General features: G+C 47.6%; 1 protein-coding gene across 2 annotated transcripts in view; it reads right to left on the reverse strand.

Moving 5' to 3' along the window:
* Positions 1-26,064, reverse strand: part of LRRC4B (leucine rich repeat containing 4B) — a 147,883-nt gene extending 121,819 nt beyond the window's left edge. Inside the window, exon 1 of one of the 2 annotated variants that reach the window (XM_081166388.1) lies at positions 25,653-26,064. The gene's annotated coding sequence lies outside the window, so the exon portion shown is untranslated. Of the gene's footprint in view, positions 1-22,216; positions 22,682-25,652 lie in introns of those variants that run through there. The other variant, XM_081166390.1, reaches the window with a different exon arrangement.
* Positions 26,065-27,596: the final 1,532 nt, after the last annotated feature.

Consider the following 27,596-nt stretch of genomic DNA (forward strand, 5'->3'; position numbering starts at 1 on the left):
GCACTGTTCTCTCCATCTCCAAGTTATTTTCTTTATTTTAAATATTTATCGCCTGCCCTTCTTTGCTAAAAGCAGGTCAGCTCCCAACAACAGCTCCCAAATTAAAACAATATGAAAGATTTAAAAGGAGAAATAATTAAACAAAAAATAATGAGTAATAATAAATAAAATGAGAGTTAAAGCATTACGATTTCAACACGTCAAGGCAGAGCCGATCACATCTAACTCTTCGGGTTTAAAAAGCTTGCTTTAAACAAAAAGGAACTAAGGAGTCTCCTAAAAGGAAGCAAGGGTGAGCAATGACAAGCTTCTGGTGGAAATTTCACAAAACTGGGGCCACCATTATAAAGGCCCTGTAACTTGCTCTGGCAGATGATACTTTGAGTGGTTTTGGCACCAAGAGCAGGACCTAGCTTGATTGTCTCGGGGGGGGGGCGTACTCAAAAAAGGAGAAGAATGGATTATTGTCAGGGATTTAGGAGCAGAGGCAAGGCCAAGGGAGGAAACAGAGAGCGAAGGGGAGGAGGCAGAAGAAAAGATGAGTGATGACGACGACCCGAGATCTCCTAGTCTTTCCAGTGAATCAGAGGATTCACAGAAAGGAGCACCTGTGGCCAGGGCAAGGGGGGAGTCTAGGGGGGCACCCCAGGAAGATAGAGCCAGAGGGGACTCAGGGGAGAGCAGTTGGAAATCAGGACCAGCGTCACCGCCAGGGAGCAGGGAAGAAGAAGGGAGCCAGGGGGCAAGCGCTGGCAGCTCACCACAGGAGGGAGGGCATGAGTCAGGAGTGGCCACACCTCCATCGGGGAGCGAAGAAACGGTTAAGAGGAAAGTGGAAGGTTGGGCGCGCGCGCCAAGTTCAAATGCAGAGGAAGGCGGCGCAGTAAGCAGCCCGGAAAGGGAACCAGGTCCTAAAGCCCGGCGCAAGGAGGCAGGAGGGTCCGGGTCAGCGTCAGAAGAATCCAGGAAGGAAGAAACCCCGGGGGGTAGAGGGACCCAGAGGAGGACAGTCAGGCGGAAAAGGTGGAGCAGGGCTAGGATATTAAGTTGGTGCACAAGGGGCGGAGACTCAGACGGAGCTTCGCCGATCTAGCTACTAGACGTAGAGTTGCGCGCAGCAGCGTGAGAATGGAAACTGCAATTCAATAAAGACTTTTACTTAATGATCGCTGGCTAGCGTGATCCTCTGTGAGCTAGGATCTTCAAGCAGCTCTGACAATTATGATGCTTCTTCCTCTGATTAGTCTCTGTAAAAGTGATGGGGATGCAACAAATTGTTGCAGCATATCCCCAGATCATAACAGGAGGTCTCCAGGGTGCCAGGGCCAGGAGCCTGTCTGGGGCTTGCAGGGGAGGAAGGATGTTTCAGGATAAGGGATACCTTCTATGAACTGTGGCTCAGCTGCCCTAATCTTTATGTATGCCCTAGGAAGGTCCCCCTGCAATGCAGAAATCTCAACTACACGACAGGTAGCCATCCAACCTCTGCTTAAAAACCTCCAAGGAAGGAGAGTCCGCAATCTCTCGTGGGTGCCTGTCCCACTGTTGAACAGCTCTTACTGTCAGAAAGTTCTTCCTAATATTTGCTCAGAATCTTATTGTTCCTAGGTTCTTCCGGGCCATTTGAACTCATGCTTTCTTTTTTAATTGTTATTATTTTAATGCACAAATGAATATACTTCTGCCCACCTCTAAGTATGCAGAAACCACTATATATATTTTTGGCCCCATTTCATTTCCAAACAGCATCACCAAAGTTTGGTACAGTCGCACCTTGGAATCCGAACAGAAGCCATTTCGGAAGTCCATTCGACTTCCAAAACGTTCGGAAACCAAGGCGTGGCTTCCAATTGGATGCAGGATGCTCCTTCAGCCAATCGGAAGCCACGGAAGCCGTGCCAGACATTCAGGTTCCAAAAGAGCGTTCGCAAACTGGAACACTCATTTCGGATTTGTGGCGTTTGGGAGCCAAAATGTTCAAATGCCAAGGCGTTTCGCTTCCAAAGCTACGACTGTATTAGAGTCAGAAGAAGTGAGGACTTGCAACAAGATGTTTCTTTTTCAGATTAGGAAGCTGTGACCCCCTAAAGATGTTGCCCTCAACGTTTCATTGGCTTTATAGTCCATGAAGACTCTTGAGGCACCTTGAAGACAAATGGATTTGTTCTGGAATGAATGTTCGTAGACGACAGTCCACTTCATTAGATACATCTGTTGAAGTGGACTCTAGCCCACAAAAGCTTATGCCATAATTACTGACTTCACTCGCTAAGGTGACACAAGACGCTTTGTTGATTTTGCTGCAACAAACTAACATGGCAACCCATTTGGAAAATGACGATCTTCATATATGTCCTCCCCCTGTTGTTTGCAAAAAAACCAGCGAACGAAGAGTTTCATGCTGCTTGACTCATGGGGCAGTTCGCTGTCTTAGTTCATTAGTTCCCAATCTGTAAAATGAAATCTTACCTCCCAGAATTGCTGGGAGGACGAACGTGATGAGGGCATAGCGAATTTGGGAGAAGTCACGATGCTACATCTGATGCGACGATTTCGCTAGGCACTAGCAAATAAAATCACAACCAATCACTATTTGGCTAAACGGCTTTGTCACTAAAGGCCACTGAGAGCAAGGACAAGAGAGGGCAATTAAACCAACCAAACAAACAAACAAAACATTTAGTTGTTGCAAGGAGTGCCAAACATTTGCTGGAAGAGGGAGACGTTTTTTGGCGCGATCAAAAACGTTCATGAAAAAAATGGTGAATATTTTCTGCTGAGTGTCCAGCTTGCAACCAATGAGCAAGCAGTAAAACTATACCAACTATTGTCCAAGATGGGACAAATATACAGATTTCCTTAAAAGACATTATGACTAAAGACCAAATGCAGAATAATAATAATAATAATAATAAATTTTATGGGAGGCATGTTAAAAACATAAAACTACACATACGAAAATGCAATCCAATTTCTTACATTCTTGACAGGGGCGGGTATACAAGTCATTTTCATTCCACTGTGCATTAAAAAGAAGAATTCATCTTTGCTTTTCAGTTACTGAATATGGCGTGTGGGAGATCCTACATCTTTGGCTGCAACTAGGGACACTGAGCCAACATGATTCACCTGTTTTCAGGAACATTTTTGACAGTGCGGAAGACACCTCACTGTTTCAGCGATTTTTCAGCGTGCCTCGGAAAAATATATAAATTACTCACTTATTCACTTAAATCGCCACCGCTTGCCCTGCTCTCAGTGATGTCTTCCCATGGCCAGATTCTGTTTGGTTGCCATTTTGTTTAGGAATATTGGGCGGGATCAGACAAAGGGCCATTACTTCATCCTACTAACTACGTGATTCCTGGTGGGATGGGAAGACCCATATGACAAACCCAGAGGAAAGCAGTCACTAGGGGAAGCAATGGGGCTGAGCATTGTGGAAGAAAATGGATGAATATCCACCAACCTGCACCTACTTTTTCTAACCCTCTTAAATCACCAGCTTTGACCCCAAAATAAATAAATAAAAATTCCATGAGACATGGAAATTGTGGTGGTCCAATGGAACCGGCCCAAGGGACGAATCTTTTACTTAACCTCCCAATTCACCCCATCACATTCAGCATGGGCTCCCTTCTCTCCTTTGCTCCCCGTATTCAGTTCCTCTCCAAGGCATCTTGATTTCCCACTGATATCCCTTCTTCTCTGCCCCTTTGGAGAAAATCATTACCAGTCACTGCGAGTCACCAAGTGGGAAGAGTCTACTGCATTCCAGCTCTGGGAGATAGCTCAGTCGGTAGAGTATGAGACTCTCAATCTCAGGGTTGTGCGTTCAAGCCCCACGTTGGGCAAAAGATTCCTGAATTGCAGAGGGTTGGACTAGATGACCCTCGCGATCCCTTCCAACTCTATAATTCTATGTACTGGTTTGTGGGCTTCCCAAGGCATCTGGCTGATCACTGTGTGAACAAGATGGGCCTTTGGCTAGACCTGGAAGTGCTTTTTCTCACGTTCTTAATCCTAGTATATGCCCCAGCTTGTCACTTGCCTTGACCACTGCAACCCCAACTTCCATTGTCACAAATCAGCCGTCACTTCTCCTCTTCACTTGGCTGTGAAAGCCACTCACCTTCCCATTGCTGTGATCACGCGGTGTCCCCTCCTTCAAATCCTACGCTGACTTCCTGTCCCTTCCTGGGTCCAGCGCCCAAACTCTGAATCAGGGGTCGGCAACCTAAGGCCCATGGGCCACAAGAGGCCCATGGGGGTCGTTTAAATGCCCCACGAGCCGCCCCCGAACTGAATGCCCCCACGCAGCGCTAAACCAGCACAGCGCAGTGCGGGGACTCACTTCCGCGACGCCGGCAATCGTGTCTACGCATGCGCCGGCAATCGCATCTGAACAGACGCAGATGCCAGAAATTGCATCTGCACAGGTGCAGGCGCCGGAAATTGTGGGGGAAGACGATCCGGCCATGGAGGGATCTCTGCTGGAGTGCATTGCCAACCCCTGCAATCCTCACCTCTTCTTAGCGAATCTCCACACTTGTATACTTCCCTGCTGCCTCTGTGACATTCTCTCCTGCAGCTCCACCACCCTTGGCAACTTAAAGGTCTCTTGATCTCCACACAAAGAGCCGAAACGTCCTCCTTTTTTCTGTCCTTTGCATAGGGCGGTCATTTACGCATCTCCCAGAGAGTGGTAAGGCATCATCAGAAAAAGAAAAAGGGGGGAGTTGGGGGTGTTAAAAGAAGACACAGATTTGCATAAAATTTACAAGTGCTAATTTATATGGAGAGATAACAGATTTAGAAATAATGACTATAATTTAGGCAGAAATTCAGCACGCCTCACCCTAGTGGGGATGAAGACTGAGAAGTTGAGTTGTGTGGGCCCATTCAGACTGCTGTCCAGGTCTAACCATCGATGGGCAGCTCCAAGGTCCCAGAACTTCCTTCGTGTGGTTCCTCCTGTTTAAACCAAACTGGGAAGCCCTTCAAACCCAGGGCTGCTTCAAGCAAAAGCCTGTCCTCTAACTGCCCTTCAAAGAAAGGACTGTCCTCCCCGAAGCGGTTGGGTCACCCTATTAGTAGGGCTGGGCAATGATATCTGGTTTTGAACATTGTGATATATCACCAGCTAAACATCACAATTGAGGGACACGGGTGGCGCTGTGGGTTAAAGCACAGAGCCTAGGACTTGCTGATCAGAAGGTCAGCTGTTCGAATCCCCGCAACGGGGTAAGCTCCCGTTGCTCGGTCCCTGCTCCTGCCAACCTAGCAGTTCGAAAGCACATCAAAGTGCAAGTAGATAAATAGGTACCACTCCGGCGGGAAGGTAAACAGCGTTTCTGTGCACTGCTCTGGTTCACCAGAAGCGGCTTAGTCATGCTGACCACATGGCCTGGAAGGTGTACGCCGGATCCCTCGGCCGATAAAGCGAGATGAGCGCCACATCCCCAGAGTCGGTCACAACTGGACCTAATGGTCAGGAGTCCCTTTACCTTAAATATCACAATATACTAATATATCACGATTATACAATATACAGTGGTACCTCAGGTTAAGTACTTAATTCGTTCTGGAGGGCCGTTCTTAAGTTGAAACTGTTCTTAACCTGAAGCACCACTTTAGCTAATGGGGCCTCCTGCTGCTGCCACGCCACCACTGCAGGATTTCTGTTCTCATCCTGAAGCAAAGTATTTAACCCGAGGTACTATTTCTGGGTTAGCAGAGTCCGTAACCTGAAGCGTATGTAACCCGAGGTATCACTGTACCTGAAGGAGCATCTCCACCCCCGTTGTTCAGCCCAGACACTGAGGTCCAGCTCCGAGGGCCTTCTGGCGGTGCCCTCCCTGCGAGAAGTGAGGTTACAGGGAACCAGGCAGAGGGCCTTTTCAGTGGTGGTGCCTGCCCTGTGGAACACCCTCCCATCAGATGTCCTAAGATCTGATTTATATATCTGCTGCTATATCTGTACTGTGCCTGTTATATCGAATTGCTAATGCAAATGTATCCCTATCATGTTTTATGACTTCCCTGATTTTGTATGTGAGCTGGAACTGGTCTGTGACCAAAATAATAAATTCCCATCAGATGTCAAGGAAATAAATAACTACCTGGCTTTTAGAAGACATCTGAAGGCAGTTTAGGGAAGTTTTTAATGTTGGATGTTTTATCGTGTTTTTAATATTCTGTTGGGAGCTGCCCAGAGTGGCTGAGGAAACCCAGCCAGATGGGCGGGGTATAAATAATAAATTATTATTATTATTATTAAAGGATGGTGCTATGCAGAGGCATTGGCTGGCTTCATGGTTTTCCCCGCATTGTGATTTTTTTGCATAGCACATACACACACCATGATTTGCAATATATTGCCAGGTCAAAATTATGAAACTGATATCGTTATACAGACTTCAAACCAGTTTGGGACAATATATCAATACATCGCCCAGCTCTACCTACGAGCCCTGGAACTGCCAGTGAGAACACCTGTACAATGCCACTTTTCTCGTTTCTCGAAACACACCTTTTAGCACGGCCCCAGCCTGCTGCCCCTCCAGGACTACAACTGATGGGAGTTGTAGTCCAAAACATCAGCATGGGGGAAGGCTGCTTTAGCACAGCTCCTTAGTCCCCATATCCCACTATAATTAAGCCTAAGTCTGTGCAACTGAAATAAACGCACATCCCCGCTCTCTCTCCTTCCTCTGTTGTCTCCCTGGTGTGTTGAATTTCAGACTGCAGGTTCCTTAAAGCCTCACTGATGGAGCTAGAGAAATAAATATTGGAAAAACCCAAGCCGTGGAGTTATCACAGTTTGCAAATCATGAGTACCTTTTTGGACATCTTCCACCATGATTACACAATCTATTTGCTGCGTATGTTCATTGAGTAGTTGGGGAAAGCCTGCCCTAGCTTTACACAGTTTGCTAATTTGAGGTAGTCTGCCAGAGAAATCGACTTTAGGCAGCAATCTCTTGCCATCCAGGCTGTTGCAAGCTTTGATTTGTATTTCCCCAGTCTTTGTCTATAGCTAGTCTTTTTAATTGTTCGCCGAGCAATTTGAACTTCAGTTATGGATCTGATGATTGCTCTGCTTGGTTAGGGGTTGCTACACCCCTGCAGAGATGTAGATTGCATTTGGGAGCTTTTGGGATAATAGCTACTAATCGAGCTAACTTATATTACCGTGACTAATGCAACTTTTTCAAAGAAATAAAATAGGAGTTATACTTGTCAAGCCGCCCACTTCAAGACAGGGCCTTCATGTGCTATATGCATAGAATCCTAGGGCAGTAAGTTCCACAGGACAAACTTTGCAAACAGAAAAATAAATAAATCCCACAAGTATTTCTAAACCGGCTGCTGTCCTGTTATCTTCAGAACCGGGCACATTCTAGATGACCTTGCACATCAACCAACACACGGTTCTAGAACCTGCATTGACTCTGGCTTGCTGCAAATGGCAATTTCCCTTTCAAACAGGAAGGTTTCTAGACCTCATGGTCGCAAAGCAAAAAGGCTGGGACAAGTGCAAGATATATCTGTTGGAGGCTGCCGTCTTGTTGGAGCCTCCACCCACTTCCTCGTCATTCCTCACCTTCCCTGCCAAAGATTTCAGATCCTGCCAAAAACTATCAATCAAAATGCATCATGAGGCTTCCATCATATAAACACACTTCGCTGTGCGTGGTGTTTAGGATAAAGAATCTGATGTTCCTTGGCATCAAATCCCAGCCGAGACTTCCCCAACATTTCCTCTCCTCTCATTACCTTTACCCGGTCTTTATAACTGCCTTTGCCACAGAAACCATCAGAGAGACAGAGAGACTCAGATTTTTCTTCTTGTTCTATTTGCCCTTGCCTGTGTCGTTTTTTTGCAGAGCTCTCTCTCGCTATCACCAGGAGAGCGTACGTTTTCAACACCCGCTCCACTCACTCAAATCCATTCCCCATCGTTCCCTGGTCTCCTTCACAGGCGCTACACACCCTGAACCTCTTCCCACAACCGCCTGCTGTCTCTCTTTTTTAGACACTTCCTGCCCCCACCCCAGTTTTGTCTCTTCCGCATTAGCCAGAAGGGGTGGCAAGAGGGGACGGCACAGCCTTTTGATCACTGGGTACGAATCAGATTATCCCTTCCGCCACTTTGGAGCGGTGGGCATCACGGCATCGCAACTGCCTCCCTTTCTCGCCAAATTGCCGCTTGTAATTAACACTCTGAAAGCCTTAACCTGGCAGTGCAACAGTATCAGCATCTATGGAAATTACTCCCTGATAGAATCTGGTGTTCAGCTAACAATCAAACGTACAGCACACACCCAAGGGATTCCCACCCCATCCCCTCCACCACCTCTTGTTCTTGTTTTAAAATCATGGAAGCTGTGAGTTTTTAGAAAGGCAGTCCACATACGCCATAGGTGGTACCAGCCTCATTTTATGCAGCTCCTGGCACTAAGTTGTCCCCTTCTTCCATCCCATCAGAGTTCCTTCCTCCCTGTTCATTTCCTCCTTATTTTTCATTTTTGTCTACAGAAGCTGCTTTCACATGGCCTGGTGGGATTGTGTGTGTGTGTGTGTGTGTGTGTGTGTGTGTGTGGTTGTACATTCATCTTGATACGTTCTGCACAAAGTTTCTAGGGAGATGAGATGACAGTAACTGCTTGCTGGGCATTCAATCTGATTTGTTTGTGGAGTGGGGAGGGATACGATAGTTTATATGTATTATTTTGCAATAAGTTAGCTTAATCATAGTTACTATGGACCAAATTTTCTCAACACATTCAGCTATAGTACAATATATGCTCTCCCGGCCCCCCTGTCAAAAAAAAAATGTAGCTGGTATAATCTTAGCTGCGGTTATAACATTCAACACTATTTCTTGATCATTTTCCGGAGTAACATCTTTTAGAAAGCCAAGCAGAAATATTTTCGGTTCCAAGGGTATATCATGTCCTAACATATCAGATATATTAGCCTGAAAAGGTTTCCACAACGCTTCTTTAGACAGCAATGTGCATTAATTCACTGTCTTCAAAAACTGATAGGCCATCCCTGTTGCATTTGGGCTACTCTTGCTTATTCTGCTAAATAGGGTAACATCCAGACCATACACGAAATAATCATCATCATCATCTCTCATCTCTCATCAATACTTTAGCTGAGATTCCTGCCTTGCAGGGGGTTGGACTAGATGACCCTCCAAGCCCTTTCCAACACTACAATTCTATAAATCAGGGTGTCACAGGCCTGATCATGGGCAATCGAAGTCCCGGCTGGGGACGTCAGGACCGGGGGCAAGATGGCGGGGTGGGAGCAGGAACGGGAGTCCAGAAGCCAGGAAGTCAAGAGTCCGAGGGTCAGAGAGCCGGGAGTCACAAAGTCAATGGTCTGAGGATCAAGAAGCAAGGAGTCACGAAGTCAGGGGTCCGAGGGTCAGGAAGCAAGGGGTCAAGGAACCAACCACAGCAAGGTAAGAAATGTGTTGCTGTGGCAAAGAGCCAAAGGGAAATGCTGACCTTATATCCCTTCCCGGCTCTTTGCCACCAGGTGCTGAGAGTTACCAACTGGCCTCACCTGTGCGGCCACGCCTTGCCTCTTCACAACAAACTTAGGAAGGCCCCAGTCCTGCAAAGTCCTACTGGTCACAGGGCCCGGCTCCTACACGCACTCCTGACACAGGGCTTTTTTCCAGCCGGAACTCAGTTCTGGCACCTCTCAGGTGGACGCCATTGCCATTATAAGAAAACAAGGGAGTCGTTCATAGTGAGTTCTGGCACCTCTTTTTTCCAGAAAAACAGCACTGATGGTAATCATTTCATGATGTGTAATTAAATCGGTTGCCCCAGCCACGCTGGGCAGCTCCCAACAAAAATGTTAAAAACACAAGAAAACATCAAACATTGAAAACATTAAAAACACAAGGAGCTCTTACGCCACCGACAGTCATGGCTACTGCACCCCACACAGTCCTGGGAACTTTCACTTCTTAAGGGTGCCGGGAACTGTAGTTCGTCAAGGGGTCTCCTAACCACCCTCAGTACCCTAACAGATTACAGCCATGGGCTTATGCTCCAGTATCCTGTCCTGACAGCACTGTGATAAGAATTTTAAGGTATTAGATATATAATAAATGTACCAACCAAGCACGTACATAGATCAGCACAGGAAGACCGACCAGAAACCATTTTTTATTCCCAAACTGTCCCAAACTGAGAAAATGTTTTCTCTGCAAGGTCAATGGAAAATGGAAAAGCCTCCCAATTGTCTTTTCCTTCACAAATCCTGTCTTAAGGGTATGTCTGTGTTTGAATAGGGTGAGCCTGTGACCTGGACTCAGGAACTACCTAAGTATTTATCATTACAAAACACTGGCCAGGCTCCCCAAGCAATCCAATCAAGTGACCATTAAACAGGTAACCTGTCAGACGAGATAAACAAGTCACTCCGATTTCTACTGTAGACCGCCCTTTCTGTGATGTTGGTATGATGTATCTGGGGGGGGGGTCTTGAGCTACACCCCTTCTGTGATGTATGTATGGTGTTTCTGGGCAATTTCAAAAGTCTATATAAGGGCTTGCACACCATTTTTCTGGGTTCCTCCTCCCTCCTGCGTGTAGTGAGCAAGGACCCTGTTGCAACAGATCAATAAAGATCAGGCTTATGAGCTGCTTTGTTTCTCAGTATTCTCTGGTTGGACTCTGTTATTTTCTCCTACCAATAGGGAACCTATGTAAGGACTCTATATGGGCTCTTGGATACCCCATAAGGGGAAAAGGGCAGATTTTTGTTTACAACAGCACCATTGCCAGGTATCAGCACCATCACTCGCACCCTGAGAGGTTTCTCCTGCCCCAGAAGGGTGTGAGAGACCTCGTTTCATTCCACACTGGAAGACAGAGGCTCGCCAATCCGTATCACACAACCCATCCACGTGCACCCAGGAAAAGAGAGCTTTCTTGCCGGGGCCCTAATCGTGTCAGCCTCACGGTGGTACGCCTGTCTGGATTTCTTCACTGGCAGCACAAATTGTAGGAGCGTGGATTGGAGTAAATTGGTTCCCCTCTCTTGTGACACTTGAACTCCAGGTCACAAACTGAAGTTTGAGTGGTGGAAGGTTCAGGACTGGCAAAAAAGAAGCTCTTTTGTCACACATGCTGAATAACTGATTTATGGAATCGTGCCTCAAGATGATGGCTAGCTTAGATGGCTTTAAAAAGAAAGAAAGGATTAGACGGATCCACAGAAACAGGTTATTGGAATCACAGCCTTGGAAGGTACCTTAAAGGTCCCAAGCTTTCTAACAGTGTGGCAATGCCCTTTCTTGCAATCTGAGCCCATCCACTTGGTTCCTGCCCTCTCAAGCAGCAGATGGAGATTTGTTCCATCTTCTGTGCAACAGAGCTAAGAGGCGACTTCATGTCCAGATGTACTCTACCTTTGAACGCAGAGGTGAGTGGGTTGGGGCAAGGCCATGGCTGTCATGCCCCACCTGCTTTGCTTCCCAGGGGTATATTATCGGCCACTGCAGGACAGATCCAGCACAAGCAGTGACCACAGCAAAGCAACAATAAAACCGGGGCCGGCAAACTTTAGAAAAGTGGAGGCACGCAAAATTGCAATTGGCATTTCTGAACAGAAATTCAGATCAACTCTTCACCATGGAGCGAGGGAAAGGGACAGAACTCAGTAATTTGGGCCTGTGTTTCACATGCAAAAGATGTCAGGATCAAACCCTGGCATCTCCAGGGTCTCTTTTCTAGGATCCAGTAGCAAGTGAGGGGGAAGGTCTCAACCTAGAGAGCCGCTGCCTGCTAGACTTGAAAGACAAACAGTTTGACACGGTGTAAGGTGTTGGTGGGGGACGCGGGTGGCACTGTGGGTTAAACCACAGAGCCTAGGACTTGCCGATCAGAAGATCGGCACTTCGAATCCCCGCAACAGGGTGAGCTCCCGTTGCTCGGTCCCTGCTTCTGCCCACCTAGCAGTTCGAAAGCACGTCAAAGTGCAAGTAGATAAATAGGTACCGCTCCAGCGGGAAGGTAAACGGCATTTCCTTGTACTGCTCTGGTTCGTCAGAAGCAGCTTAGTCATGCTGGCCACATGACCCGGAAGCTGTACGCCAGCTCCCTCGGCCAATAAAGAGAGATGAGCGCCGCAACCCCAGAGTCAGCCACGACTGGACCTAATGGTCAGGGGTCCTCTTACCCTTAAGGTGTTGGTGGACTACAACTCCTATCATCCTTAACTATTGGCCACACTGGCTGGGGCAGATGGGTGTTGAAGTTCAAGGACATATGAAGGACAACATTGGATTTCCCTAATGCAGCAAACAGTTGCTGGAGAGTGCTTTTCATCAGAAACATGGCACAGAGGAGAAAAAGTCCTGCCCCCCCCTCCCCATGATCCCAAGCCAGATCATAGAACTGTAGGGTTCGAAGAGACCGGGAGGGTAATCTAATCCAACCCTCTGCAATGCGGGAACCTTTTGCCCAAAGTGGGATTCAAACCCATGACCCTAAGCTTAAGAGTCTCATGCTCTACCCACCAACAACCAGAAACTCTGGATTTAGGTAGGTGCCCACGGCACAGAGTGGAGGGGGTGCAAAATAATAATAAATAAGTGAGGAATTATAGTGAAAATAATAAATATTGGTGGGGGGGCACCAAATTTTGTCCATGCTCAGGACACCATATTACCAACAACTGTTATTGTTTTCATGCCTTATTTTAACCTCGTGCACTTAAAATGTTATACTGGGTATAAAAAACAATATATATATATATTGCTATATATACACACACACAAACACACCAAAGCTTGCCCCTGCCATCACCCTCCTATTTTGCAAAAGTTTAAAGAAAGAGCAGGTGCCTTCGGTTATCTCCATTATCTAGTTTGGTCCTCAAACGATGGCTGTGTTTGGTTTCCTTTCTAGCCTGGGCTTTTATTTTGAAATAGCGTTTCAAAATACAATGAGAAGGAAGAACTCACATGCCAACACAACCTCGCTAATTAAGGAGGGGGAAGGAAGCTCACTGATAACACTCCTTATTATATCATGAATAAATCTGCAAGGGCAATTAGAGTCAAACAGCCTAAGGCTGAAAATCCTAACCCAGTTTACAAGAAGGGAGGGGAGCCATGCTGAATTCAATAGCATTTACACCTGAGTAGGCATGGGTAGGACTGCGCTGTACGAATACACTGCAGAGATGTTAACTCTGAAACTTAAGATCCAAACTTTTCTTTTAAGAGCCAAGTTACACTGATGAAGGTCCACAGCATTTACACAAGTCCTGTGGTGCCAATCCCTGCTCTCTGTTCTACCCTTCTCTGCCCTGCTAATCTAGGCCTACGACTCTCCTCTCTGCCATTTGGATGCCATAAACCAGACTTGTAAACAGTAAACTGAGGCGAGGAGAGAGGCTAAGAATCAACTTGAGAGTGACTACTACCAGGTACAGGAACTGTGGTAAATGGAAACAAGCTTACTCTTTTTCTCCATTTCAGCCTAGAATGACTATGACTGCACACCCACCCCAATCATTTAAAGAACCTTGGGAGCTGTAGTTTGTTAAAGGTGATGGGAGTTATAGTTCTTTGGGTCAAAAAATGTGCTTTACAGCTAAAGACCATGGTCGTATTGTCTTTATATACAGCGGTACCTCTAGATACGAACAGGATCCGTTCCGGAGCCCCGTTCACATCTAGAGGTAAACGTAACTAGCGACAGCACGTCTCTGCATGCGCGCGTCGCTTTCCACCGCTTCTGCGCATGCGTGTGATGTCATTTTGAGCATCTGCGCATGCGCAAGCGGCAAAACCCATAAGTAATGCGCTCCGTTACTTCCGGTTGCCGAGGAGCGCAACTCGAATGCGCTCAACTCGAAGCATATTTAACCCGAGGTATGACTGTATATATAAAACTTGGGGAGACAGGCAAACTAATATCAGTGTACTGGAAGAAGCAAATATCACCATTGTTGAAGTAATGAATCTTCAACATCAACTTCATTGGACTGGTCATGTTGTGCGGATGCCTGTTGATCGTCTTCCAAAACAACTACTCTATTCGGAACTTAAAAATGGAGAGGGTAATGCTGGTGGTCAACAAAAGAGGTTTAAAGACTCTCTCAAGGCAAATATTTAAAAATGCAGTATAAACACTGACAACTGGGAAACACTGGCCTCGTGCGAGCGCTCCAGTTGGAGAACAGCCTTTACCAAAGGTGTCATGGGCTTGTAGACACTCTAGCTCAGGACGCAAGGGTGAAACATGCTAAGAGGAAGGCACGCTTGGCAAATCCACACCATGATCAACTCCCACCCGGAAACCAAAGTCCCCACTGTGGAAGGACATGTGGATCCAGAATTGGTCTCCACAGTCACTTACGGACTCACTGTTAAAACTGTGTTTATGGAAGACAATCTTACTCGGCTACAAGTGATCGCCAAAGAAGAAGAGATATATATATAATTTTTATTAAATTTTCTGTTTTACAATTTAAAGTACTCATTTTTACAACCTTAAGATATCAATGACTCCCCTTCTTCTCTTTCCATGGTTCATTTTACATATCATAAATCCCCGCTTATTTTACAGAAACTAAACCATTCAGTATTCCGTTATTACATCCAACATAACCTATTTACACTGTTGAATTTATCTTAACGCTGCCAGCGTTTTCAGCTGTACGCAGTTATTTCCCATATATTCAATAAACCTTTTCCAATCTTCTCTATATGCGTGTTCTTCTTGTTCTCTTATTCTATATGTTAAGTCTGCAAGCTGCACAGTTTATTCCGTCAGTTTAAGCTGCCATTCTTCTTTGATTGGGACCTCGCTCGTTTTCAATTTTTAGGCTAACAAAACACGGGCCGCAGTAGTGGCATACATAAATAACCTTTTTTGACACCTGGTTGCATTGTCAATTCCTTAGGAGTAAAGACCACCAAACTCATTTGGACTCATTTTTCTGAGTAAATATGCACGGTGTCAGGTTTCATCATAGGTGGGCTCATTAAGAAAATATTGGCTAGGGTGGACTTTGCCCCCTAAGATCTCGACTTTCGTTTTTCGCAATCTAACGTCCATTCACATTTCTCATCACACATACACACACATTTTCTTATTCATCCTTTTCTCCAGAAAGGCTGTAGCTAAGGGGTAGATCATCTGCTCTGCACGCAGAAGGACTCAAGTTCATTCTCCCAACATCAGAATGTCCCCTGTCTAACCCTGTAAAGCCACTGATGCTCAGGGCAGATGATGCTCAGCTAAATGGACCAAAGATATTTAAGGCAGCTTCCTCCATTTCTCTTGCCACACCCAGTTCCCTGCACCATTTCCTCTTTCGTAGTTCTTTCCTCCCCCTTCCTGCCCCCCTCCCCATATTTAACCCTCACACACCTACCTCACCCAAATCCTCTGAAGCCCAAAACACATTTGAGGAGAAATATCCCCATCCTATTTGCACAAATATGAACTGACGCCTTCCGATTCAAACATATATTTGCAATCATCCGCACTACAGAAGCTGCTGGGATTAGATTGCTTTGTTATTTTTAAGACGGCAAAACACTGACCCTGACCCTCAAACCTGAGTTTCTGAAAATCAATGTGTCCACACACAAACTCCAACATTTCCCCAAAGATTCTGCTGCTGCAAAATTTACTTCTGCCTCTACTTTCTTTTATCATACGCAGCTGACTTTCAACAACCTGTAAAACATGAGGCAGCCCCCCCACTGTTTCTGCCCCCCCAAAAAATCTCTACTCCATTTTCTGCTTCATTCAGGGCTACCTGCAAATGGCATTGTCCCCCAGTTCCTTTTTTTGTCAAATGATATTTATTAGTTTTCCAAATTTTTAAAGAATCAATACTCCATTACATCAAATTTAATACAATTTTTTCCCAAAAGTTGACTTCCCACTCTTCATCCTAGATGTGTCCCTACTTTCCCCCATTGCTGCTTGATATTACACATTTATCTCTAATTCCTTATATTCAATTTACAATTTTTAAATTTTTAATTCCCCCCTTGCCCCTTATCCACTAGCTACCAATTTATCAATTCCTGCTCATACATTTGCATAACAATATAATATTCCTTTAGAAAGCAAAAGAGCTTTTGCATGCTTTGTTCCCCGGTTCCTCCCCCCCCCCCACTGTCCCAGATAGCTGTTGCACTTGTTTTACAAAAAAAAAAAAAAAAGCAGTGGACTCCAAGATAGAGAGGGATTTGTTTGAGGGCAGTCTATGACATGGCATGAGCTAGGATCTGAATTCAGTTCTGGGCTAAAAATGCCACTCCATAGCTCAGTTCCCCTCTCCAATACATATCCTCCAGTTTCCCTAAAGGTAAAGGTAAAGGGACCCCTGACCATTAGGTCCAGTCGTGGCCGACTCTGGGGTTGCGGCACTCATCTCGCTTTATTGGCCGAGGGAGCCGGCATACAGCTTCCAAGTCATGTGGCCAGCATGACTAAGCCGCTTCTGGCAAACCAGAGCAGTGCACGGAAACGCTGTTTACCTTCCTGCCGGAGTGGTACCTATTTATCTACTTGCACTTTGACGTGCTTTCGAACTGCTAGGTTGGCAGGAGCAGGAACCCCATCACGGGGATTCGAACCCCCGACCTTCTGATCGGCAAGTCCTAGGCTCTGTGGTTTAACCCACAGCGCCACCTGCTCCCTACTGCCATTCGATTTCCTCTCCTTTAATCTATGTCTGGGATGGGTAACCTGTGGCCCTCCAGAATGTTATTGGACAGACTCCAGCTCCATTCAGTCCCAGCCCAGCATGGCCAATGGTCAGGGACAATGGGAGTTGTAGTCCACCATCAACATCTGGAAGTCCACAAGCTTCTCCATTCATCTTCTGCCCTGTCCCTTCTCAACAGCTGTGTGCCACCCTTCCTTCTGCCACCCAGCTCACTATCTTTAACCAAACTTGGGTTTCCAGCTGTTCTTGGACTACAACTCCCATCTTCCATTGCTAGCAGAACCAGTGGTCAGGGGTGATGGGGACTGTAGTCCAAAAATGGTTGGAGACCCAAGTTTGGGAAACCCTGCTCTAACCCCTTTCACCACTGGAGCTCTTTCTAAATGCCAAGCAAGTTGCCATGCCAAGGCAAATGCTCAGCGTCCCAGCTACAGCCAACGTATTCCTATGCCATTTGAAAAGGGCCTTTCTATTTCTTGGGACAAAGTGGAAACTCCTAGATTTATTTTCTGGGGAGACGGAAGGGCCCCCTGATGTTCTCTAAAGGCAACTGTGCAGGATCCAAACAGATCCTAATGATCTGACTACTTTTGGTTTAATAGTTTGCAATGACCACTTGCAAATCCTGTGACCTCTTGTGGCCACTGAGAAGGAAAGGAGCGTATTCCACTGGCCATGTGGTATCATTCTGTTTACTATGCTTCTTTCAGGGCACTTGCTCAAGGCTCAGCTGGCCTCAGTGGCCCGGAGTGCCTTCCATCAGCTTCGGCTGGTGGCCCCGCTATGCCCCTACCTGGACAGGGATAGCCTAACTACAGTGGTACCTTGGATTACATACGCTTCAGGTTACATACGCTTCAGGTTACAGACTCCACTAACCCAGAAATAGTACCTCGGGTTAAGAACTTAGCTTCAGGATGAGAACAGAAATCGTGCTCCGGCGGCGCTGCAGCAGCGGGAGGCCCCATTAGCTAAAGTGGTGCTTCAGGTTAAGAACAGTTTCAGGTTAAGAACGGACCTGCAGAACGAATTAAGTACTTAACCAGAGGTACCACTGTAATGTTGTCTATGCTCTGGTAACTTCAGGGTTAGATTACTGCAATGCGTTATACATGGGGCTGCCTCTGAAGACGGTTCAGAAACATCAGCTAGTGAAGAATTCAGCAGCCAGGTTGCTCACTGGAACAAGGTGGTTTGAGCATAGTACACCGATCCTGGTCCGACTGCACTGGCTACCAATTAGTTTCTGGGCCCAACTTAAAGTGCTGGTTTTGAGCTATAAAGCCTTAAACAGCCCAGGACCGCAATACCTCAAGGACCGCCTCTCTTCATATGAACCTACCCGGACCCTGAGATCATCTTCTAAGGCCCTTCTTTGTGTGCTTCCTCCTCGAGAGAAGGCAACACGAGAACGGGGCCTTCTCTGCAGGCTCCCCATTCGTGGAATGCTCTCCCCAGGGAAGTTCACCTGGCACCTTCATTATACACCTTTAGGTGCCAGGCAAAAACTTTCCTTTTTAATCAGGCTTTTGGTTGACCTGATGGACATCCTATACCCTTTTATAATGTGGCTCTTTTCAGGGGGGTGTTATTGGGTTGTTGTTTTTATTCTGATTATATATGTTGTGATCTTTTCTGTGAACCACTCTGAGACCTCTGGTTACAGGGCAGTATATAAACTCAAATAATAAAAATAATAGTAATGATGATGATGAATGTATGCACATGTACAAAAAAACAGTGCTACAAAATGACTAACCCATTAGGAAAATCAAGGGACCCGAGTCAGACCCAAATTCCACGTGGTGATCTTGCCATAAAGTTGATCCACAGCTCCCCATCGCAGGAAGGGATGATAATTTATAATGTATTCTAAATTCCTACGGGGTTGTATCCAACCAAGTTCTGCTCAAGGTAGACCCACTGAACTGTATGACCCCAGTTAGCTACGCCCATTAATTTCAATGGGCCTACTTCTGAGTATGACCAACACTGAATACAACCAGTTACAAATTGCTTAAGTGGCAGTCTTGCTGTGAATAACAATCAGACCTGCGGAAACGTTTCCAATTCCCAGGAGCCAGTTCTGCACGGTCCAAGGAATAAAAAACAGGTCACTTTTGTAGGCAACTGGCGTCCTGATAGCAACCGTTATCATTTCAGTTCAGAACGATTTCCATGATATAATACGTCCTTGCCATGATGGCACAAATGCTACATACACATCTGGGAAGAACATATAAGAACATAAGAACAGCCCTGCCAGATCAGGCCAGGAGTCCCTCTAGTCATAGAATCATAGAGTTGGAAGGGACTCTAAAGGCCATCAAGTCCAACCCCTCGCAAACCAGGAATCTCAGCTAAAGCAACCTCTGCTTAAGAACCTCCAGGGAAGGAGAGTCCTCAACTTCCCAAGGGAAGACCGCTCCACTGTGAAACAGCTCTTACTGCCGGAAAATTTTCCCATACGTTTAGCCGGAACACCCTTTCTTGTAACTTGAAGCCATGGGTTTAAGTCCTACCCTCCAAAGCAGCCCTGGGGATATTGGAAGATGGCTACCAGCCTCCTCTTTTCCAGGCTAAACCTACCCAGCTCCTTCAACCGCTCCTCATAAGGCTTGATTTCCAGACCCCTGATCATCACAGCAGCCTGGCATGCAGAAATAAAGGAGGGCAAGCTTTTCCAACTGCTTCCAGAAATATAATAAAAAATAATAATAATATAGAGACGCGGGTGGCGCTGTGGATTAAACCACAAAGCCTAGGGCTTGCCGAACAGGAGGTCGGCAGTTCGAATCCCCACGACGGGGTGAGCTCCCGTTGCTCGGTCCCTGCTCCTGCCAACCTAGCAGTTCGAAAGCACATCAAAGTGCCAGTAGATAAATAGGTACCGCTCCGACGGGGAGGTAAACGGCGTTTCCGTGCGCTGCTCTGGTTCGCCAGAAGCGGCTTAGTCATGCTGGCCACATGACCCGGAAGCTGTACGCCGGCTCCCTCTGCCAGTAAAGCGAGATGAGTGCCGCAACCCCAGAGTCGGTCACGACTAGACCTAATGGTCAGGGGTCCCTTTACCCTTTACCTTTAATAATAATATAGCCCAACCCAGCCCTCCCTCTTATATTTTTATGTGCTAGGCTGTTGTGAAAGTCACTGTTTGTTTGGCTTTTTAGGACATTGCATATATCCTCCTGCCTTTCCTGCAAGGAGCACAACTATGGTGTTCTAGCCCCCTTCACTTCATCCTTACAACCCTGAGAGGTAGGTAATAATAATAATAATAATAATAATAATAATAATAATAATAATAATAATAATAATTTATTATTTATACCCTGCCCATCTGGCTGGGCTTCCCCAGCCACTCTGGGCGGCTTCCAAAAGAATATTAAAATACTGTAATACATCAAACATTAAAAGCTTCCCGAAACAGGGCTGCCTTCAGATGTCTTCTAAAAGCCTGGTAGTTGTTGTTCTCTTTGACATCTGGTGGGAGGGTGTTCCGCAGGGAAGGCACCACTACCGAGAAGGCCCTCTGCCTGGTTCCCTGTAACTTGGCTTCTCGCAGTGAGGGAACTGCCAGAAGGCCCTCGGTGCTGGACCTCAGTGTCCGGGTAGAACGATGGGGGTGGAGATGCTCCTTCAGGTTAGGCTGACAGAAGAAGAGTTTGGATTTGATATCCCGCCTTTCACTCCCCTTCAGGAGTCTCAAAGCGGCTAACATTCTCCTTTCCCTTCCTCCCCCACAACAAACACTCTGTGAGGTGAGTGGGGCTGAGAGACTTCAGAGAAGTGTGACTGGCCCAAAGTCACCCAGCAGCTGCATGTGGAGGAGCGGAGACGCGAACCTGGTTTCCCAGATTATGTGACTACCGCTCTTAACCACTACACCACACTGGCTCTCTGACAGATCACATGGTTCCTCCCAGACTCTCACTTTTTTCCAGACCCTCCAAGTGGTCCCTATTTTCCAGGGATAAAATTGCGGTGCTCAGAATTGGACACAGTCCATCGTCCTGTTCTCACAGTGGGCAGCTAGGTGCCTGCGGAAAGCCCCAAACAAAGCTCCCAAACACACCAGCACTCTTCCTTCTTGCAGCGTCCAGCAACTGGAGTCAGAAGGATAATAGCCTCTGGCAGGGAAGGCAGAAAGCCATCGGGGTTAGTAGCCACAGATAGCCTCCCACATTCCCTAAGGGGAGATTTGCTTAGCTAGAGGTCTCAGTAACTGCAGGTGGGTGGCTAGATTCCAAATCCTCACAGTCTACTACAAGTCACACCTCTTGGAGAAGGGGCTCCAGCTTAGTGATAAGAGAGCAAAAACTTGGCATTCTGAAGATCCCAGAATCACTCCCTGCCATTTCCAGTTAAAGAGGATCAGGGAGCAGATGATGGGAAACAGCCTCTGCCTTAGAGAGTGGCTGTCAGTCAATGTGGGCAGTCCTGCCCCCGATGGACATGTGGCCTGACCTACCACAGACCCTCCAAGTGTCCCTGTTTTCCAGGGACAGTCCCAGATTTAGAGAAGCCACCCCAGTTTCCGATTTGATCCCGGAATGTCCCATTTTTCTTTCGGGTGTCCCTATTTACATAGGAGAAATGTTGGAGGGTTATGCGTCCCCCCCACCCCCGAGCCAAAGACATAAGTAACTATACAACTTTTAGAAAACATCTGAAGGCAGCCCTGTATGGGGAAGTTTTTTTAAAAAAATGTTCGATGTTTTATTATGTTTCTATATGTGGTGGAAGCCACCCAGAGTGGCTAGGGCAACCCAGTTAGATGGTTGGGGTAGAAATAATAAAATTATTATCATGGAACGGGATGTCCCTATTTTTCATTGGAGAAAGGTTGGAGGGCACCTTCCTGCATTCCTATACGGCTGCCACTCCTTAACACACCACACTTTCTCCCTGTTTCTGCACCGAATAAATACAACATGGTTCCTTCCACTTCCGTCCTTTTCGCACACACTCACGCAGCAGCAGATTGTTTCCTCCGCACACCTTCTACAAGAAAGAAATTCACATCGCCCTCCCTCTTCCCCTAGTCCCACCACGGAGACTAATGCGAACTGTTTTGTACATCGGAGTAGAATTTTGGGAGGGGGGGGTGGGCAGCGAACGCAGCACACTTCTGGGGCAGAAACTAAATGGGTTCTCATTCCTTTTCCTTCCATCCCCATTCTCTTCCTTCCCATTGCCATGGTAACAGTTTCTATCAGAGTTTCTTGGCCACCTTTTCTGGCAGCTGTAGCCATGTAGAGTTTATATATGTATATAATTCTTACTCTGAATATATATTATACGCACTCACACACACACCAAAGCTGAGGGATCTAATTAAATTTACAAGTACAGGCCTAAGCTCATGGTATAAATTCGCAGTTAACAAGTCAGCTGTTTGCACTACAGATTAATCCCCAAAGCTTCATGATACCTCCCCAACTGCCTGTCCCCAACATTCTCCTGTCAACAATGAACTTACCGGAAATTAAGGAGCAAAAGCAACATCTGCCTAGGCCTCTTTCCCCACCTGTCTTCAGCAGCAACTGATGTGTGCTCTGCACAAATGCACCGCGCCGGCATCCTTCTCAAATGTGACCTTTGCCAAACGGCTTCCTTGATCTTCCATTGCTGTATTTGCACATGCACAAAGGCACAAACACGGAGCTCCCTGTTCCCTTCTGCCGAAGAGGAAGGAGAGTCGCTGTGTGCAATCATGACCCTCTTTTCCCCATCCCTGACCCCCCAGAAATCCCAGGGAACAGGAGTATGGAAGACCTGCCAGTCACATCAGACTGTACTGCGTAAGATACACCACCTGCCTAATTAAGTCCTAGCCTGCTTCTCGTGTCTTTATTTCCCGAAATGTCCCTTGTGTTAACCTCTTTCACAGTCAACTCACACAGAAGCACATACAAAATTTCGCCGCACCGCATGCTTGCAAAACATAGCCATCCCCAAGCAATCAATTATGGGATTCCACTTCAGCATCTTCATTCTTACCTACACCTGTAGGATCCTCTAATCTGTTATCATAATCTCATTGGTACTGCAGTCACTCAAAACCAATCTCAGAGTCCACACTTCAATTAACCCTCCACTGCTTCCGGGTTATTTGTTTGCGGGGACAATTGCACATGGAATGGGCCACATCGCCAACATGCTAACTGAGCACAGAAGAGAAAAGGGAGGCATCAAAGGAGCATTGCGCTGCCAGAAAGACTCAGAGGGTGTGACGCTTCCCCCAAATGAACCCCTCAAATCCTAGCACCCGCAGCTCCTCACAAACCAGAACGGCACCTCCATATCCGCTCCTCAGTCCAAGCATCTACAGCAACCTTAAAACCCCTGCAGAGGCTCCCCCACCCACAATGTTAATGGCATCGGTTTGCAATTCCACTATCTCCAGTCCCCTCAAATTCCCTTGCACCAATATCCCACTCGCAGTCTGTAAGGTAACCATGACAACAAACAGCTTGTTCTGAGGCTTCTAGACACGTAGGCCTAGTTCCCACAAACGTGGAGGTAAACCTGTGTCTTGACTGTACCACTTCAGACTGCAGGTACAGGCCCATGTGAGTGGGTGCTCCTCCATACAAATTAGTAAGTCCCTTCATGTAGAAAACTATGGTGTCAGGGTGAAGGGTTCAGGCCTAGCTTTCTCCATTAATTTTACATACAGAAGATCTTGGGTTTATTACAGTATTATTATTTTCAGTATGGAGGAGCATTCAGCTCCTACCTGCACTTTGAAGTAGCACAGGTGACCTTCCTCACCTCCTGTTTGTAAGACAGAGGTTTCACTGTGGAGGGGGTGGGGTTGGCCACCCATACAACAACACCATGTCTCAGCAAGCTTAAATAAGGCGAAAGGTGGATTGGTACAATGTGGGAATGCAACCCAACAAGGCTAGGACTAGCAGGGACCGGATTGTAGATTGTGGGGCATAGGAACACAATCATAGGGTTTGCTGATGGGGTGGGAGCAGGGGAAGATTTCAAGGGGGCTGAGGCAGGCCCACAGAACCTAGTTATTTTAAAAGGATAAAGGCCTGCATCATTACGATTTGAGAGGCTCAGTATTTACCCTTTTGTGTTTTTTATCTTTCACTCCTTCGATAAACAGAAAACAACAGAAATGTCTGGAAAATTAACTTGCTTTAAACATTGCTTTAATCAAAAGATTGCATCGCACAGCTGCCATTAAAGAGACTATGGAACCACAGATTATTATTTTTTGCCACATGTCTGTTCGACTTGCCTCGTGGCCTGAGTGCTTAATGCCGAACAGCAGGACACGAGGAGCCACAATTTGACAGAACGTGGTTGAGTGTGAGGGGGGAAGCCTACATTTTTTTCTTGGGTCAGAATCCCACCCCCCTGGACAAGAGAAGCCGAAAGCCCACTTGCACTCCTGGAAGAGGAAGAGGAAGAAGCACAAATAAAGGAATGGGGATAGCTGGACTTACAAGCCAATATGCTCCCTTCCATCGGAGTACAGAGGGGTGTTGACAGAGCCCTCCGGGGAGAGGGGTTTAGGATCCTTGAAATAATTTGCACCTAGATAAGTGCATGAGGTGGGGTGGGAAGGGGTGAGGGGAAACAGAAGCCAGTGGGGACCGAGATGGGAGGGGAACCAAATAGCTCAGACTGGCGTGATAAGAGTTATGCAAAAGAAGTATTTAAGGGTCATAAGTGGAGAGGAGGAGGAAACTCAGCAGGTGTTAAACCCAACAGTGCAGGGAAACCAGGTAGTGTTATAAGAAGGGGAGCACAGCCCCCCCCCTGGAACAGGGAAGCAGGTAGGCCTCATTTGGGGTATATACTCACTATGTGGGTGAGGTCATGGGTTCAAGATGCTTAAACCTAATGGCAGGATTGGGGAAGGCCTAGTCTGTCAAGGTGGGAGGGCAGGTCATTAGGAATATGTTGGCACAGAATATTCTTGTGGGAATCTGTGGGTCTCGTGAATCTTGGGCGTGGGTAAGTTTAAGGGGGGAACGGAGAACCAGGAATGACTTCAAGTAGTCCCCTGTGACACATAAGTGAAGAGGGGTTTGGCCCTGAAACAGAGGGGGGGTTGCTTCAAGGAGAGAAAAGAAAGGAGTTGGGTCTATTGACAGTAGGGAGGCAATTCCAGAGAAAGCCAGAGGATAAGGTGAGAGCGAACCTGACTGTGGGCAGGCCTGAGGTAATGGAGGCAAGAGCGGAAAGACGCATTTATTGGAACCAGGCCTGGATGGGGATGTATGGGGCTCATCAGCAGAGGAACACACAACACACACACACACCCTGCCCATTGTGGAGGTGTGGCATCGGGCCTGAGTAATAAGCACAGCTTGAGGGGAAAGCAAAGTGTGTTGCTATGGGAGCAGGCAATGAAGGGGAGGGGGCTAAACCTGAGAGGGGGGCTCTTTAGAGGACATAGTAAGTGAAAGCTTGCGAGACGTATTTTTGGCGACGACAACGTTAGATTAAATGGGGGCTAGCTGGACCTGGGAGAGCTGGGTACAGTGGGAGGAGGGTTAGGCTACCAGGCCAATGGGGGGGGGGAGATAGCAAAGCAGCATCTTTCTGGCGGCGGGGGGGGGGGTAAGATGGTGCCGTTTCCATAGCAACTTCCATCCATCATCCCCCTTACCTTTGCTCCTGTCCTATCAGTCCCACCTACCTCCCCCCGCACTGAATCACTGTCCCAATCTCACCCCTTACTCCTCCTAAGAATCATTTGCGCGCCCCTTCCTCCTTCCATATCGTGTATGAACCGCAATGAATCCCTGCCCCAATCTAGCCTTTTCCCATCCTTCGATAGATGAGAGCGCCCTTTCATTCGGGCTGCATACTCCCACCCCACCCCACCACCCAAAAACCCCACCACCACCCAGCCATCCTCATCACCCCTTTATCCACACACTCACCAAAGTGGGGGTTGTCGTGGAGGCAGCATCCCCTGCGCGCTTTTCTCCGGCAACGTTGGCGCAGCTGGTTGTTCTCTCTCCTCCGCGTGCCCAGTTGGGGGGGCAAAGGCGCGCGGGGGGAGGCTGCAGGCTCTCCCCCAGTCCCCTTAATGTTTGGGCTCCATACAGATCCCGGATCAGAGACCCAACGGGAGCCCCGCCAAGGCCTTGGGGAGGGGGCGAAGATGGAGCGGCGGCAAGCGAAGACCCACACGCAAAGCGAGCAAGCACACCCCAACCCCTCGTCCTGGCTCCGACCCGACCCGGCTGCCAAGGAAGAAGCCGACCCAACCAGCCAGCCAGCCAACCAACGGCGTCGGGAGCGCTGCAGCAAAAGCGCTCCTGCGAGGAGCAGGGACGCGAGTGGAATACTAATAGTGGGAAGGAGGGGTGGGGGGAGGAAGCGGGGAGGGGGAGGGGAGAGCGAGTGAGACCGGGGGGGGGAGAGAAAAGGAGGGTAACGCGGGGAGCGACTTGGGGAAAGAGCGAAAGCGATGGAGCGAGCAAAAGAGAGAAAGAGAGAGCGTGCGTAAAAAGGGTGATGGTGGCCAAGGCGCAGCGAGGGAGAGAAGACAGTGGCGGAGAACTGGGGCGGGAGGGGGGCAGGTGGGAGGATTAGGCGTGGTGGGCAGAATATTGATGTGGGGAAGACCCCGGAGCTGGTCCCCGTGTCTTAGAAGCAGGTGGTCTCCCTGCCTGCGCCCCTGATTGGTTTTTACCAAAAATGCAGGGGGGAAAGGAATGGCTACGTTGCTTTGGTTGGGCCACTTATTGGAAAGCGAGCTCCTCGCGACGCCACCCCGCGCCTTCGTTCAGATCGACGTAGCGGTCATTATTCTGGGGAGGAAGACGGATCTGGCCGCCCTAGAGAGGCTTGTGGTTTGGTTTGGATTGGTTTGGCTTGGCTTGTCTGCTCCAGGCCTTCTTCACAGCTCTCTGGCTCTCGCTCTCTTTCACCCCCGCTGCCCAATTATGGAGATTGCAAGTGTGTGTCGGGTTGGTTGGTTGGTTGGTTGGTTGGTTGGTTGGTTGGGGCCGGGAATCCGCGGGTCAGGAGGATGTCGAGGGAGCGCAGCTCTGGATAGATCCCAGGACCTGCGGCGAAAGGGGCAGTGAGATGGTGTGGGGTTACCAGATAGGAGGAGAAGAGCAGGTCATCCGCCGCCCCTTTCATCATTGAGCAAACAGAGTCGCATCATCATCATGCCAGTCAAATAATAATAATAAATGCACTCAAGTGTCATTTGCGTTAAGAGATGAATGAACTAGATTAGGAACTGACCTTACACCACAGACAGGGAACCTGTAGCCTGCCAGATTTTTTTTTGGATGACAACTCCCATGATCCCTGACCGTTGAACACAAGGTCTGGAGGTGATGGGAGTTGGAGTCCAATAAGATCTGGGAAGGGCACAGGTTCCCCATTGGTGGTTCCTAGTTAATCTCACCGCTCTTTGGGCTGTCATTTGGAGTCAGGAAAACAAAAAGCTGACAGGCTTCCTCTTCCTTCCTTAAATCTGAACTCTTACAGTTTCTGTAAGGAAGCTGCAGAGACCCTGTGGCCCTTCAGATGTTGTAGGGCTACATTTCCCATCATCAGTGACCACTGGCCATGGAAGTTGGAGTCCAAGAATAGCCGGAGGGCCACACAAGGTCTCCACCTCCGCCAGAAAGTCATGTCAGAGTCTGCTTTGGAATGAACAAGGTGCCAGTGCAGTGGGGTGGAGAAGGAGTGAGAGTTTGAGACAAAAGGAGTAAGTATTGTTTACAATAAAAAGATGTACAGTAACCCTGCAACAACTCTTCCTATCTCTGCGGCTACAATCTCCTGGGTGACACGGACGTCATTGTGCAGTTGAATGCAAATGTACTCCGTCCATTTCCCTCCCCTCTCCATGCAGCCCT

The sequence above is a fragment of the Podarcis bocagei genome (assembly GCF_964188305.1).
Source record: "Podarcis bocagei genome assembly, chromosome: 13".
Lineage (NCBI taxonomy): Eukaryota > Metazoa > Chordata > Lepidosauria > Squamata > Lacertidae > Podarcis > Podarcis bocagei.